This window comes from Acyrthosiphon pisum, chromosome A2 (assembly GCF_005508785.2).
Source record: "Acyrthosiphon pisum isolate AL4f chromosome A2, pea_aphid_22Mar2018_4r6ur, whole genome shotgun sequence".
Taxonomy (NCBI): domain Eukaryota; kingdom Metazoa; phylum Arthropoda; class Insecta; order Hemiptera; family Aphididae; genus Acyrthosiphon; species Acyrthosiphon pisum.
The window spans coordinates 110168758-110180406 of NC_042495.1; the positions used below are offsets into that span (position 1 = coordinate 110168758).

The 11649-nt window shown below is 28.5% G+C and overlaps 1 long non-coding RNA gene across 1 annotated transcript; it reads left to right on the forward strand.

Moving 5' to 3' along the window:
- The first annotated feature begins 4706 nt into the window (after positions 1–4706).
- On the forward strand, positions 4707–11119 carry LOC115034072. The gene is made up of 3 exons (XR_003839455.1): positions 4707–5249; positions 6112–6159; positions 10854–11119. It is a non-coding gene; the product is annotated as an uncharacterized LOC115034072 (long non-coding RNA).
- The last annotated feature ends 530 nt before the right edge of the window (positions 11120–11649 follow it).

Consider the following 11649-nt stretch of genomic DNA (forward strand, 5'->3'; position numbering starts at 1 on the left):
TCTATTTTTAATTCCCACCAACATCAACTTATGTAAAACGTTGAATTACATTTTCAAATTTTAAAATTTGAATTTTGTATTTTATTTTATTTTTTAATTTCTTATTCTATAAGTGTCTATAAAATGTTATTCGTTGGGTGCAAAAGCTTGAAAACTAAATACAAAGTTTGTTGGCGTCACGCGTCACGCGTCAAGCACGTTTGACGTCGAGAGGCGTACGACTGTATCGGCCGGATCTATGTATTATGCAAGGCGTGGGTTAGACCGGTTCGGTGACAAGGGACACCGGTTGCAATAATGTACAGTTACAAATTGCTCAAAACGAATCTTCTTGATGACCCGCGTATTCGGTGAAAATTAATAAATAAGCTGCTGGACCACTTGCGGCCGACCACTTGCACCTACGACGACAGAACGCAGTGGATGTGGCTTCAAGAGCAGCAGCAGAAGCAGAAGCAGCTTATAAATACGAGTGCGGAGCACCAAATCTCGTCAGTGTGTTCAACGGAGCTTTCTGCAGCAGCAAGACCCTCCCAGGGCAGACTTGCACAGATAGATTTCATATACACATTACTATTACGATTCAAACCTATAACATCAATTATTATATTTTAGTTATTGTCGCAGTATCTTTATTAATAAATTATAATATTTATTCTACATTGAACAATATATCAACAAATAAAAAAAATACAGTCCACTCAAATTTATTTCCTCGCCGGAACAAATTTCCTAAAAAAGTTGATATAATAGCAGTTGAAAAATAATAAATACATTGACGCCGTTTTTTTTTATAAGCATATGAAATTCAAATGTTGACAAAAATCATCAACATATTGAAAAATTTGAAAATATTATTCAGTTAGAAATTCATAAAAGTTTTTCCTTTTATTGTTAACATTAGAAACATTGACAGAATATTCCCCTTAAAAAGTTTACTGGAAAGTAACATTATTTTAATATGAGTATTTGTTGGGTAAAAAAGCTTAAAAATTTAATGCAAGGCTCCTGCAATATTATTACAATAGCAGTTGAAAAATATTAATTATGCATAGGCACAATTATTTTTTATAAGAATTTAAAGTTCAAATTTATCAAATTTAAAATTTATAATTATTGTGTAGTTAAAAATTTATAAAATGTTAAACTTTTATACCTAAGGATTGAAAATTCAAAACAAGGTTCCACATAAATATGTAAATATATTATTTTATCTAAATTAAATTACCTCATGTAAAATATAAAACACGTGATTATCGTAATCTTAATCTTATTATTTCATTTTATTAACTAGCGTTACCTTCTTCTTCCGCCCCTCCTGTTTAAATAAATCTCGAGTTTTCAGTTCTCCTAATCTTAATATTTTTGTGTACCTACTACAATAATTTATAGCTTATTTAGTTATAGAACCTTACTACGAAATATAAACATACATATTTTTTAAATCTATTTTGATTAATGTTTAAATGTGATTTAAATATTGATTAAATATTTTAATCTAGCGTCGAAAAAAATATTTAAGAAAAAATAATTCATAAAAAATATTAAACACGAATACACGAAACGTTACCAGCATACGGCTGTCGACGGATGGACCGACACCAAAGACGTAATAACAATTGACAGCTTTCAATCGGGTCATTAAATATTACCAATATGGCTACACGACAATGGAACTGCAGTGTATAATATCATCTCAAGGCAGGTGTTGCCCATTTAAACCTCGTGTGTCCTCGTTAGTGTATTTTGTCAGTCGCAATTACTAATATTATCTACTGAGTCAATTATTGCCTAATTAATTGAAAAATATCAGAAAAATTGTGAAAATTATCCTTTTTAAATATATCATCAGAATTGTACGGTAAGAAATATGTTATAGTGGTTTACAACAATGACCAGTATTGAAAGATATAATATAGATATTATTATGTAAATTGTAAACACAATAGATATACAAAAACTATTTAACATGTGGTCCAAACTACAAAAGAAAAATATAACCAGCACTTACAACTAAGTTGCAATGAAAATGTGTTTAATGTTCACAGAGGTCCCCCTCTCAATTCCGTGTACGCAGTACAAGGCATTTGTTCACTAGGTGGGAAAAAAAATTACTATATTTATGGTTACGAGCCGTTTCATTATATTTATATTGCTATTTTACATACCTTCCTCTTCAGTATAATACTAAATATTGACTAGAACACATTCTCATATTTAAGGCTGTAAAATATAATTATTCAGTTATTGTACAGCAGATTTGTACCTACAAACATGGGAAAAAGTATTAATTATATGATAGCTATATTTTTTATATTAAATGTTCTTGGTTGTGCATACGCTGGTTATAATTATCTATTTATTTGTTTTTACTATACAGTATACATCATTCATAATAGATTCATATTAATTGATAATCATATGTGTAAAATGGGGCCGGAGTGGCGCAGTGGTCACACAGTTGACTTACGACTCACACAGTCATCGGTTCGATTCATAGCAAAGTGCAAAAAAATGTGTGTGATTCTACGCAGTCACCATTTTCCCGTGCTGTCGACCGATTGCGTCATCCGGTTTCCAACTAGGTCCCACTCCACTGGGAGTGAAGACCGCACATGTCTCCTCTTGGAGAAGGGGGGTAGTATCATGCATATAGTGATATATACATAGATAAATAGATCACATGATCTCCCTACTACCCACTTGTGATAAGCATTGTCAAAGACCTTGAGGTCGTTACAATGAACAAATATAGAAAAAAAAAAAAAAAATATGTGTAAAATACATTATTGTAGTTTTAGTTCATAAACTGTTATACTAAAAAAATAATAATCAAATGATATTTGACAGAATAAGATTTTCAGCAAAATTACAATTTTAACACAATAATCCTTTTGAATATAATTGCAAGCATAATATTATTATGATATTTTTTATTTTTGGTATATTAAATTTATATCGTCTACCTGATACTTCTTATGATATTATATAGTTTATGCTTTTGCTAATGATTTGTCTAGCGTTTATGATAATTATGATTACTTCAATGTAAATTTTAAACCACATTCTCCACCCAAAGCACTTTTCTCTTCACTCCACTCTTGTTCGGTTGATCTAATAGAGGTATTTGAATCACTTAGCTCCTTAAGTTCCAATTCCAGGCTCCAGTCCCGGTCCTGATTTAATATCATAAATATCCTAAAAAAACTATTACGTAACATTATATTAAATATAACATTTTTTACCAACCATTAATTATTTTGGTTCAAGCTTCTGCTTGTTTCGGTAAGTATTATTTTATTTTACTTCACAACATATACATCATATACGTAACATATACGTGTATAAAGTGATTTCCGCTTTAATCATAATGTGATCACTTTTATACTGTAAAATATTTATTATGTACCTATATACAACTACAAGTAAGTTGAAGTTGAATTAAAGGTATTTTCAGTGGCGTAGTCATGGTGGGGGGTTGTAATGCACCTCCACCCAAATGGTTATATCAAAACATTGAAACCACATAAAAATAAATTATTGAAATTGAGGATTTTTGTTAAAATTTTGATTTCCCCCGCCCCCTCTCATTTTAAAATCCTGGGGATTTTAATTGTATGCAAACATAAAAAATAAATTGCGTATCGCTAGTTTTTAAAAATAATAGTTATATTTGCAGTTTTTAGTTGTATATTTTTTTCAAACATATGTAACTTACCTATGTTATTTGTACAGTATTTTACTTTTATTCAAATAGTAAGTAATAATTTCAATAAATTATTGAATAATGCGGAAAGTAGGGAACCACTCCGAAAAAAAAAACAGAATTTGTCGAAAAGTGCTTTTATGAAAAAATTCCCACTTTTCTCTATTTTTTTTATGTTTTATCCCAATTATTTAGAAAAAAATCTATTGGGAATTTTTCATTTTGATTTCCCTAAAAGTATCAACTACGTACTTCAGTACATGCATTTACCAGAAAAGATATTTTAGTTGAAAATGGGGGCGGCGTGAAATTGGAAAAATTGGACTGACCAATCTCAAGTAGACATAATAACGAATTCAGATAAGTCTCAAAAATTATTATCGCATTACTGGGTCGATCAGTATGACGGACAAAAGATTGGTATGTTTTGGCTAAAATAACCGTCCACCACCAATCTCCTTAGCGTAATGTACAGTATATTATGTAGCATTATAGGTACCTATATTGCTTTACATAGGTATAAAATATTTTAACCACACACACCTCAATCAATAATTTAACAAATATTAATTTAAAGTCATATAATATTGTGCCTATCTAATCTACTAAAATATTTCTAATAACAAAATTATTTTATCAAGAAAAGTAACGAAAATGTTTGAATTACTATTGTATTCGATTATTTTTATTTTTATTTTTATGATTAATATTTATGTTTAAAACCATAAAAACGAAAAATTTCAAAATTGTTTAACTTGATGGATTATTTTTAAATAAACTGAGATACGCTAAGTTATTTTGAGTGTCAATTTGATTAAACTATTTGAGTTCATAAGTTGATTTGAAAATTAACTTAACTTAATTTTATTTAACTAGTAAATGCCCACGTTTGATAATTTTTACAAAACTAAAAATGTAAAAATTACGTGGGTTCAAGTCAAATCCTGCATTCAATAATCCGTTTAGTTTGTGATACAATTAAATATAAAACGCCACCTACAAATTATTATTAGATATTTTGGATTTATCAAATAGTTAATACACATTACACACAGTTCGAAAGTTGAAGTATTAAAAAAATATGTTCCAATAATCCGATGAGACTCGCGCCACTCGCACAATGTTAGGTTCCTAGCTCTTAAATTTTGACTCGCGGAATTTTAGTTGCAATGAAGTAGATGTTAACAATTTGAATATACGGTATTACGCATGGTTAAATCATACATTTATTGTTTGGTAAAATAATCTTATCTAAATAAATAAATACTTGTAACTGAATAACTATATGTAAATATAATTACTGTACGTCTTTAGCATAGGTATAATATATTAAAATGTACCTATTACTAATTTAACTTATACACTCATTTAATTTGATAACTGTATAATGTCTAATCCTAATACTATACCTAATCTATATTTATAATACCTAAACCAGTTGATAGTTTTAAAAATATAATAAATATTCGTTGTTATTAGTAACATCATATCATTACAGATGAATTCAAGCAAAGTGGTTTTGTGAATTATAATAAAGCTAACAGTGAGTATTTAATTTAGATCTTTGAATATCAAAACTATTTTTTATAGTATGTCATTCATTGTTTATAATTAATAATCTTATAAATTATAATATAAGTGCTACATATTATATTTCGTGTACCTAAAATATAAACATGATACATTGCGTGGGCTCAGAACCAAAACGTGCAAAATAGATTTTATTTGAAGACCCACTTTTTGATACACACAGATTTAATTATTGATGTTTTATAATCCAACCTTGTAGGTACATTAATTAAAGAGTTATCCAGAACCAAAAGGTTCTAAATCTATCAAAAGTACACATTTGTTCTTTCATAGCAATCTAAAATCTAAATAGTACCTTTTGATTCTTAACAATAGTTGAATATTGCTACAACCAAAACGTTCTATCTAAATGATAAAATAAATCTGTGATAACCAAAAAGTACTATCTTATATTCATTGTATAAAATAACAATATGATATATTGTAATATTATTATTAATTATTGTACATTTATCAACAAACGAAAAAAAAGATGAGCGATTTATATTTATGCCGACTGTATTTTTCTTTTTTTTTTTGCCAACATGGTTTACCTTCTAAAGTAAATAGTAGTAGACACATAGACATATTATTATAATATTAGGTGTCATCCGTGGCGGAACCAGGGGGAATTTGCCCCCCCCCCCCCAATCGCCCTAGTTTTCTTTTTTTTTTATACTGTGTTTAGCCAATTTTGTAACCAATTTTGGAACTTTTTGTACTTTTGTCCCCCCATGCCCCACCCAAAATTAAACCTTAGAATCACCACTGGCTGTCATGCTGAAATCGGGAATGTTTACAATAATTTAAGTACGTATTATATATTTATATTTTAGAATGTTGGGAAGCTACAAACCGTTGGATTAAGAATGCTGATAATTACAGTAAATATACATTCATTATTTATAGTTGTAAGGTTCATGTCACAGTTGGTATTATTAAGCGCTGTGGTAAAACATAATTCCGTTCATTGATTAGTTTTGGTTTTACAAATATTTGAATATCGCGTAACACGAGTTATATGTTAGTTATAGGCTGCTCTGGTAAAATTAAAAATATACAACGCTTAAGAGATGGCGTTGTGCGCGGTGGCAGACCGTAGTAGATCGCGGTTAGCCTATAATGTATTATTAAGTATATTTGACAAGCCTGGGCAGAAATGAATTAAAAATGTTAAAGTTAAGATAAAAGTTAAGTTAATTTAAACTTAACTTCTTATAATTTAATATTCATTAACTAAATCGATTTTTATTGGTATTAACTGTGTTTATATATTTTTTAGATTTTTTAGAAACAGTATAAATTATTAATGAGAATCCTTGTTTGCATTTTCAATCTTTAGCTATAAAAGTAGAACATTTAATAGACTTTTAACTACTAAATAATTTGTAAATTTTCAATTTGATAAATGCTGTTAACATTTGAAGTTTAAAAGCTTAGATATACAAAAAAGTCGTACCTATGGATCTCATTATTTCTCAACTGCTATTATAATATAACTACTTACGTGGAACCTTGTATTACATTTTCATAGCATGGATATACAAAGAAATTGTTGAATGAATATTAATTTTCTTATTTTCAAATTGCAAATTGTAATTGCATTACAATTTCAAGTTTTGAAATTTTTTTTTTTTTTAGTTTTTTATTCTATAAATGTCTTTAAAATGTTATTCATTGGGTCAAAAAGCTTGAAAATTAAATACAAAATTCCAAAATATTAGCAGTTGAAAAATAATAAATACATTGACACGGTTTTTTTTATAAGCATATGAAGTTCAAATGTTGACAAAAATCATCAACATTTTAAAAAATTTGAAAATATTTTTCAGTTAGAAATTCATAAAAGTTTTTCTTTTCATTGGTAACATTAGAAATATTGATAGTAGATTCCACATAAATTTTCCTACCTTAAACAAAAAAAAAGTTTACCGGAAGGTAACATTATTTTTTCATGAGTGTTTGAATTAAAACTTTTACGATATTAGATTTTCATTGGTAAATTCACGAATTTTCATTCATAAATTTTAGGTATTTTGTTGTACCTAATTCAAGTACTAATAACCATAGACACTTGAAATTGTCATCATTTTTTAAAATAATTACTGCCCATAAGTACATGGTAATATTTTCAAACAATTTTGACTCTTTTCGAACTATTAATAACCATAACACATCTTTTAAATGTTTTAAATTATTTTTCAGTTAGACATTCGTAAAAGTTATTATTTTTATAGCTAAGATGAAACACAATTGAACCCGGTAGGTCCAACCAAGAAAGTTGCTCAAACAGTGATTTTGAGTTTTACGATGGACATTTTTGTTTATAAATGGTTATTAGAGAAATGATTAGTTGGTTGCCATTGGTTAATAGGGCAGATCAGGTACAAGCATGCATCAAATCGAATTTTCGCCTATTTTCTACCATTGTTACAGGTTAGGAACTTATAGCCGCTTTCGGCGTATCCGCAATCCTTGTAATCGGATTTCCTACTAGGGCACCAGGGTGGCTAAGTTGCAATAACCGCAGCAAGTTACACCCGAAAGGAATAGAACAATCACATTTTTTTGAAGATTTCTCGTTTTTTACGGGCAACGAAATTCGCGGGATCAGCTAGTATTTATATAAAAAATAAAAATAAAATTTTAAAATAACGGTATAATTTTTTTATGATATATTTATAAAAAAGATTAAAATTAAAATTAAAGGTAAACGAATTGCAGTGTTACCGTCACCAACGATATTATTATTAGATATCACATATTCGAAATTATATTCCACTATATTATTATAAACTTATTAAAATTTCTAAAATAATAAAAATTAAAAGAATAAATGTTTATTTTTTTACGAATAAGGGGATGGGAAGTCTGCGTTTTATGATAAAGATAAAACTTTATTAAACAACATAATATTTTGATGTATATTATATTAAGTTTATATTTTTTGAATGACCCCCCCCCCTCATTCCATTAAAAATAGCTGTGTACGCCACTGGAACACGTTGACTCCTAAAACCGCACACTTGCAATAAAATACAGGACAAAACCACACACTTTTGATAGGTTAAAACCGCACACTTTTGGTAGGTTAAAACAGCACAATTTTTAAAATGTATTTTTCCAAAAACCGCACACCTATGATTTAAACTCCAAAAAGGTCCTTGCAATAGTACTTTACAATGTGTATGTACAATATTATGCAAACAAGATTTAAACACTTTAACAAGTGCTCCTAAAAATAAATATAATTTAATTAAAAATCAAGAATATTACTAATATGTATTTACTAACTAGTTTTTGTTTTTCAATTGAACGGACAATATTTTACACTAAGAAATTATGGGACTAACGCTTAAACCACTACTTAGGAAAACAAGACCGGTTAATAACGAGTGGCTAAATACGTAGGTAACTAAAGAATCTTAAGTTTTAATTAAAACGTGTTGGCATGATTATTGTATAGTATCTTATTATCATATCCGTTATTTAGCACACAAAGTATTTTGCGATTTTAACCCACAAGTTTAGTTATACCATGACCGACAAAGTGATCGGTTTTTGGATGCAACCGTGGAATGCCGGACGTTAGTATTATAATATACATGTTTTATTCTTATTGTATTGTTTGTTTTGCTTAGTTAGTGGCAAATACAAAGTCACTGGAGGTAAGTAATTGTTTAAAATATGTTCTATCATGATAATTGCTTAAGACATTGTGTATCGATCAAATAAATCTTTAAATTGTTAAGCATTTACAATTTGTGTTTATATTTTATTACTGTGCATCTAAATAAAAAATGTTACATTCAAACTAATAACACTAATAAGTACTTACTGAAGCTAATATATATTATTTCAGTATATACCAATGATTTTATAGAAAAATTAAGGAATGGTAATAATTGATAAAGTGTTTATAATACATAGATCTGCAGTGGCGAGCCGAAGTGGTCAATTTTGACGCAGTTGCGTCAACTTTTCAAAGGGGGTAGTGTCACCCCGTGACTGTGGCGCAGAATTACATGCTAAAGCCTGACCTCTTGGCTCTTTTCATCACATTGTATTAACATCATAACTTTGTAATAAGTAAAAATAGGATGGTGGCGGTGGTGGTAAGTACATAATTATGAAAATGCATCATTTAAAATTGAAGTTCAGCCCGCCACTGTAGATCTGGCATATTTATATTATATATTATATTATAATTCTACTGTACGTGTGTATGTCACTGAACACCTTCTAAACGGCTGGACCGATTTGAATGAAATTTGTTGTGTGTACTTAGGTTTAGATTCATATTTGGACCCATTAAGCCCAACCCGGGGAGGTTCAAACAGAAATTTTGAGATTTACTGTGGAAATTGTTGTTTATAAATGGTTGCTATTGGTCATAGGAGAAATAATTAGTATAAATTACTAATTAGTAGACATTTATCGTTGGTGGCCATAAGTTATTCGGACAAATCAGGTAGGTACAATAATGCATCAAATCGAATTTTCGCACATTGTCTACCTAGGTGGCTGAGTTGCACTTATATACTATATAAAAGAAAGTCGTGTTAATTACACTATTTATAACCGATTTGGGTAATTCTTTTTTTGTTGTATTTGTTATTGTAGGGAGAAGGATAATATGAAAGAAAAAGTTGAGAAAGTTACGTGGTTAGAGGAAAATTACGTGGTGGTGATGAATTAACTAAATAATAATAATATTTTTTTGTAACCATTAGAAATGTGAATAACAAACACATGATTCAACGATGTGACGGAGTAATAAAAACTTTTTTGAATCACCGTGGAGACGAAATACGTGTTTAATATTATCTTATATATATATAAGTATATAGATATAATAATAATAATTATTATAATTATAATATTTATTTGTAATCAATAGTAACCATTTGAATAAACAAAAACAAAATATAATAAATGTATTATAATTACACAATCACCCATTTTCTATGTACAACTTTGTACGACCAAGACGATCAAATACTTCACGACAAAGCCGTAATGCTACTAGGATTCGAAACATGGCGAATGAGAGGACTGATATATGTATATAAATGAATGTTTGTGTATAGATAAGACCTCTGGGAAGAAGATAGGCTACTTTAAACAGGATTAAATTAGGTTTTTTTTTGTTCACGGGATTTTAGTACGGTTAAGTTAGGTTAGGATTTTGTATTAATTGATTATATTAATTATTAATCCACCGTAAATGCAATTAAGTAAAAACGACAAACTTGGTATAACTTTGATACTTTAGAGTTAAATCATAGACTTATGTACAAACAGCACGGGGTCCACGATCTACCGCAGGTAGATTGCCTACCTGATAATATACTGCTGCGAATAAGAATTTTTATTTCGGGCAACAGAAAAGTTAAGATAAATCTAGAACATCATACGCCGAATATTAAATAAGGCATTGAACAAAGTTTCACTCATTTAACGGGTAACGAAGTGCACGGGGTCAGCTAGATTAATATAATAATTTTTTAATAATATTATGTATTTTTGTAATAAAAAAATTACTTTAAATCAAACTGTTTTTATTTTTATTTTTTAGGTGAAACCACAGTGAGACCAGTAGCATATTGTGACTCATATAATAAATAGATAAAAAAAATTATTTTTTATTGTATACTCGCACTTTTGAAATTATGATGGTTTAATGTAAGACATTTTGTTCCTTATTAGATAAAACGATTTTAAATTTTATATTTATGATTTAAATAATCAAATTAGATATATTAATAACATCGTTTTATCTGATAAAGCATAGTTTTTCTATATTTTATTATGTATTATAATACTGTCTCACCATCATTATATCTTTTTTTATTATTATTTATACGTGCACATGTGACAAACATATTTTATTTATTGAACGGGCGAGGCCCTTTTTGACATAATGTATATTAAGATTTAATTGTAAATTATACACATAAATAAGTACATGCATAATCAAATATATATAACAGTTAAATAAAGAAAAAAAATGTTAATAGCTTTAAAAATTGTTTAAAATATTTAAAAATTAGCGGCGTTTGCAATAAACCTTTAGTTCGTTGGCTAAATAATTTGTGGTGGCATGAGGGACATAAAAAGGAGTGATAGATCTAGTGAAACTCTGGGGTACTTAAGGCATATTAGCGAAACAAGATCAGTGGATTCAACTTTGCAATTTAACAGTCCTTCAATAAATCTAATACCAGCAGTTCGCGGTCTGTGTTGATAAATATTAAGGATAACAATTATATAAGTAACAATATAATAATGAGCAATAATGTCTATGCAATTGAAATAGCGAAATGCTAGCAAATTAATAATACATTACATACACATAATATATACTATTATCA